The sequence below is a fragment of the Wyeomyia smithii genome, chromosome 3 (assembly GCF_029784165.1).
Source record: "Wyeomyia smithii strain HCP4-BCI-WySm-NY-G18 chromosome 3, ASM2978416v1, whole genome shotgun sequence".
NCBI lineage: Eukaryota > Metazoa > Arthropoda > Insecta > Diptera > Culicidae > Wyeomyia > Wyeomyia smithii.
The window spans coordinates 14,243,970-14,250,453 of NC_073696.1; positions in this window are offsets into that span (position 1 = coordinate 14,243,970).

Consider the following 6,484-nt stretch of genomic DNA (forward strand, 5'->3'; position numbering starts at 1 on the left):
CTCGATGAATCTAGGAACTGGCACTGCCTTCGTTAGACAGTCCGCTTTCTGCTCATCCGAACTTACGTGTTGCAAACTGACCGTTCGTTTCTCCAGCTGCTCTCTCACAAAGTGGTGTCTCAAATCTATGTGCTTGCTTCTCGGGGAGTAGCCGATTTCCCTTTCGGCCAAACATATGGTGCTGCGATTATCACAAGAAATTGAAATTGTCTGTTTATTCCCGGTTAACTCTGCATGAAACATACGCCACCACAACGCCTCCTGTGACGCCGCTGATAAAGCCATATACTCGGCTTCCGTTGTAGACAAGGCTACTGTTGGCTGCTTTCGACAGCTCCAGGATACTGATCCTCCACAATACTGGAACACGTAGCCTGTAATGGATCGCCTTGAGTCAGGGTCATTGCCCCAGTCCGCATTACTGAATCCCTCTAAAACTGCTTTAGCTCGCTTCCGGTAAACTAACCTCATCTCCTTTGATGCCTTTAAATAACGAAGGATACGCTTTGTCGCTGTCCAATGAGCCTCACCTGGATTCTGACAAAAACTGCTAACCGCATTAACTGCATACGCAATATCTGGACGAGTACACTGTGCCAAAAACTGCAACCCGCCAACCAATTCTCGATATGGAACATTCTGCGTTGCCTCCTTCTCTTCTTTCGTGTTTGGGCTCATCGCTTTCGTCAATCGTTGATTCGTTTCTGCTGGTGTCATAGCAGGGTTGCAGTCAACCATGTTAAAGCGCCGCAGTAACTCTTCGATGTACCGCTGTTGGTCAAGCATAACTACCCCACCGGTCCGACTAATCAGCATGCCCAGTACCTGGCTGGCTTCTCCAAGGTCGTTCATGTTGAACTTGGCCGACAGTTGCTTCTTGACCTCGTTGATCCATTTCAACTCGTTGGAAAATATTAACAGATCGTCCATGCACACCGCAACAACGATGATTTGCTTTCCAACCGATTTAAAATAAACGCATGGATCTTGAGCGGATCGCAAAAGACCGATTCCTTTTAATTCCGCGTCAAGTTTCTCGTTCCACACGCGACTAGCTTGCTTTAAGCCGTACAGCGCCTTTTGTAGCAAACAAACTTTTCTGCTCGCTTGCTGGTCAACAAAGCCTTCAGGTTGTTCCATAAAAATCTCTCCGCCAGACAGATCACCTTGCAAGAACGCCGTTACGGCATCCATTTGGTGGATGTGCAGGTCCAACTGGGCTGCCATCGCCATCAAATATCTGACACTGGCATACCTGACTACGGGCGAATATGTCTCGTTGTAGTCGATGCCTTTCACCTGCGAGAAACCTTTTATTACAAGCCTGGCCTTATACCGTTCCACGGATCCTTCTGGATTTGTCTTCCGTTTGTAGACCCACTTGCACTTTAAGAGCTTTCTTCCGGGTGGCAAATCCATTGGCATTCCATTGCACGCTTCCACAACTGTCTGTCGTGTGACTGCATCGCTTCACGAAACGACTGTGGCTCATGCACATCGACAGACATGGATGAATCCTGCGACAAACAATAGTTTTTAGGATGAACACTATATAACATATCGTAATCTTGATACTTAACTAAAATCGAGCGCTCCCTACCGCTGCGCCTGACCACAGATTGTGGATCCTCTAGTTGCGGTGGGAGCGCAGACGTCTCTGGAGATCTTGTTGAATCAACAGCACTGTCGAATTGAGATTCATCATCGCTATCGTCCGAATTCGGCTGCGCATCTTTTTCACCATGGCCGATCACTGCATTCTCGAAGTTGAACTGCATCACTTCTCGCTTTCTAAATTAACTTTTGCTTCTTCCACTGGAATCTCGTCGGTTTTTACTGCCTCACTCAGGAACACAACATCACGGGCGACTATCACCTTGTTTGTTCTGGGGATGTAGATTCGTAATCCCTTCGATTGTGCAGCAAAACCAAGAAAAATGCCCGGCTCTGACTTGCGGTCCCATTTCTTTCTGCCTGTTTTGGGAATGTAATGCATAACCTTTGCGCCAAACACTCTGAGATTGGACAAGTCTGATTTTCGTCCACTAATCATTTCCTCTGGTGTAACAGCTACTCCTTTAGACGGCGAACGATTTGTAATATATGTCGCCATTGCTGTAGCTTCTGCCCAAAACTTTTTATCTAATCCAGCATCAAACAATAGTCATCGTGCCTTCTCACCGATCGTTCTATTCATGCGCTCTGCAAGCCCGTTCTGTTCAGGTAGTTTCATGTTTTATGCCAGCACTGCATAAAAACTTTCGCATCGCGCGGTTTACATATTCGGTGCAATTGTCTGTTCGGAGACGCTTGATTCTCTTAGGCTAATGACATACTGAGGCGTCAAATGAAGCGAAGCAAAAAGCGTCGCAAAAGCGTCAGAGCTACTTCTTCGAACGTCTATATGAAACGCTCGAACCGGTCATACTGGAGCGGCAAAGACGCGTCGATAGAGGCGGCGTAACAGAACGAGTAGTGTTTTGACGCGCGTATATGTACGCGGTAATACCATATTCAGACTAAATCTTTTGTCGCCAGGTGCTTTATATTTGCTTTGTTTTGGTTTGGTAATTGGAAAAAGCAAATAAATACATTTTCGTTTAGAAAATGTTAAAATGTTTAGAAGAGGGTTGTGCAGTAAATCCATGTTCAGACTAAACCTGATATCGCCAGGTACTTAATATTTGCTTTATTTTGGTCTTAAATCTTAAAAAAGAAAAAAGTAGGATAGAAAATACTATCGGGAAAATTTTTCAGGTCGTCGGGAAAATAGCACTGATATTATTGATTGATATTGTTGAGTTTTGATTCAAATGGCCAGAAATTTAGCATGCTGAACTTCTTTGGTCGCGAAAATGCAAGCCGCTGAGTAACTAGCTGTGCTCACATGGGTTATTGAAATCCTAACAGATATTATAAACTAGTTGAACGTTGCTCGGGGTCAACGGGTTTAAAATTCAGAATAATTTCTTATATTTTTTACTACGTCTGTAGCGCAACTCACTTCAGTAATATTATTTTATTTCATGAAAAAATCTCTATGTTTACTAAAACGTAATTTTCCGTGCTTGAAAAAGCAAAAAAATCTTCATTGGACGAATTCATATTTCCTTCAAACAAAACCGCTACTGGAATCTAGGAATATGACAACACAACGCATTTGCGACGCTCGCTCCAGTATGTCATAGGAAGCTTCACCCAACGCTTCTGTTTATTCCGCTTCTCAAACGCTCAACGCTTCGCTTCATTTGACGCCTCAGTATGACAGTAGCCTTAGGCTAATGACATACTGAGGCGTCAAATGAAGCGAAGCAAAAAGCGTCGCAAAAGCGTCAGAGCTACTTCTTCGAACGTCTATATGAAACGCTCGAACCGGTCATACTGGAGCGGCAAAGACGCGTCGATAGAGGCGGCGAAACAGAACGAGTAGTGTTTTGACGCGCGTATATGTACGCGGTAATACCATATTCAGACTAAATCTTTTGTCGCCAGGTGCTTTATATTTGCTTTGTTTTGGTTTGGTAATTGGAAAAAGCAAATAAATACATTTTCGTTTAGAAAATGTTAAAATGTTTAGAAGAGGGTTGTGCAGTAAATCCATGTTCAGACTAAACCTGATATCGCCAGGTACTTAATATTTGCTTTATTTTGGTCTTAAATCTTAAAAAAGAAAAAAGTAGGATAGAAAATACTATCGGGAAAATTTTTCAGGTCGTCGGGAAAATAGCACTGATATTATTGATTGATATTGTTGAGTTTTGATTTGAATGGCCAGAAATCTAGCATGCTAAACTTCTTTGGTCGCGAAAATGCAAGCCGCTGAGTAACTAGCTGTGCTCTCATTGGTTATTCAAATCCTAACAGATATTATAAACTAGTTGAACGTTGCTCGGGGTCAACGGGTTTAAAATTTAGGATAATTTCTTATTTTTTTTACTACGTCTGTAGCGCAACTCACTTCAGTAATATTATTTTATTTCATGAAAAAATCTCTGTTTACTAAAAACGTAATTTACCGTGCTTGAAGAAGCAAAAAAATCTTCATTGGACGAATTCATATTTCCTTTAAACAAAACCGCTATTGGAATCTAGGAATATGACAACACAACCCATTTGCGACGCTCGCTCCAGTATGTCATAGGAAGCTTTACCCAACGCTTCTGTTTATTCCGCTTCTCAAACGCTCAACGCTTCGCTTCATTTGACGCCTCAGTATGTCAGTACTCTTACCCGTCTGGTTTTCTACGAGCGCTTTAAAATCTTTGAAACAGTCTAGCACTTCCTCCTTAGTACTGAGAAAATATACGAATAACTTTCGGCTGACGTCGTCGATAAATGTTAGAAAATATTTGCTTCCTCCCAAAGACGTATCCTCCATCGGGCCACATAGGTCAGAGTGAACCAACTCCAAAACTGAACTTGCTCTCGTTCCTTCATTATTGAAGGGTTGACGATGATGCTTTCCTGTTGCCAACATGTTGCACACGTGGGAATCCCTGCATCTGAGAATTCAACTCCCGTTACAATGTGCTTTAGTTTCTTGAGGCTTTTCTCATTTAAATGCCACATTCTTCGATGCCACAAAACGATATCATCCTTTGTTTTAGCCGCACACGAAATTGGCTTACCAGCTACACACAATTTATAGAGACCGCTGGTTTCTCGACCGACAGCTACCAAGTCGTTGGTTTCACTCCGGATTTCACAGGTATCTTTGGTGAACATCACCCGATAGCCTTTACTCCAAATTTTGTTAACAGATAACAAGTTAATAGCTAGATCGGGTATGCATAAAACATCGGACACCGTTAGCTGGCATGAATCTCCTCCTGTATCTGCTTCAATCTGCACAATACCACTGGCGATTGCGGATATTTCAGCGTCGTTCGCCACATTCACCTGTTTCGCCACCTTCTTAGCATTTTCAAGTAAGGTCAAACTGGAACACATATGGGAAGACGCACCAGAGTCTATTATCCACTCAGCATCCGAAGCAGTTAAATTTGAGAAAACACTCATTGCTGCATACCGCTTCTCAGGTTTTTCCTTTGCACCTTTATATTGGCATTCCGAAGCATAATGCCCCATTCGCTTACACTTAAAACATTTGAGGTTAGACTTGTCCGATTTCTTTTTTCCTCGTCGATGCTGACTGTAGAAAGCCTCGTCGCTGCTGTTTGCCTTCGGAACCTTGCCTATTTTGACATCCTGAAGAATTTTGGATTTGACGGCATCCGCTTTGATTTGCGTTCCGGATGCCTCAAGGCCCATTACCATAGGCTCGTATGCTTCAGGTAGCCCCATTAACAACAAACAAGCAAGCCACGTGTCATCGACGTTAAAACCAACCTCCGTAAGCTTGTGGCTAGTCGACATTAATTCGCTAACGTATTGCTCCACTGATGAACATTCATCTAGACGTATTCCTGTAGGCTTACGTAGCAATCCTATCCGTCTCGTCATCCCATTGTCTTGGAAAGCATTTTTGAGGTTAAGCCATGCCTTTTTAGCTGTTCCGGCACTCTGGACCAAGCTATAGTTGATAGGTTCAATGCTAAGACAGATTGTAGCCAATGCCCGCAATGACTGTGCATCCTCCGGAGCATTTTCCTTCCTCGTAACAGCGTCCCAAGTTCCTTCCCGGATCAGAAGCATCTTAGTTGCAAACGCCCACGAACAATAATTTTCCCGGCCACGCAGTCTTTCAATCGCAGGTAGTGAAATGCTTCCTCCTGGTGCAGCAACCCGGTTGCTGGCTTCTACAGCATTCACATTAGTAGCTTCCGTCGACATTTTACCTTTTCACGTCCGTACCGAACAAAATACTTAAAAAAACGTTTATGAAAGCGGTATTATATATGGCTTGGGCCTATAACCTAAAGTAATGTATACGCAGCAGAAGTAAAACGTGTCTGGTTACATCGATAATCGTATTAAGAGAGAAAGATATATTTGACAGTTCAACTTGTCTACACGCTAAATAATCAAAAGTATAGAATACAAGCTTAACTTCGTTTAAGCAAATTTATGGTTAATTAATGCTAATGTTAAAAAAAATTAACATACTACGAACAATCCATAGAATGATACGAATCGGAACAATCGGTATAGACCTAGGCAAACGAAAAAAGACAACGATATAAATCTTGGCATTTGGCAAGCGCGGCCATCTTGGCCAGAGAGCTACGGAAGGCAAAAGTGGAGGTAGCAGTCATGCAAGTGGTGCGTTGGTCAAAAACCGGAGAACGTGAATTCCGGGCGGTTGATCTGACCGTGGGCACTTTTTCAAGTGCCACATCTACTACAGTGGCGGCGGCAGAGCGGAACGGGGTGTTGGTTTCGTACTATTAGGTAACCTAATGAAGTGTGTCATTAGGTAGAGGTCTCTCAATGACCGGCTATGTGATCCAGGGGAGGATTTGAGGGCAGATTCTTCAATTATAGCCTTATCAACGTGTATGCACCGACAAACGATAGAACTGAC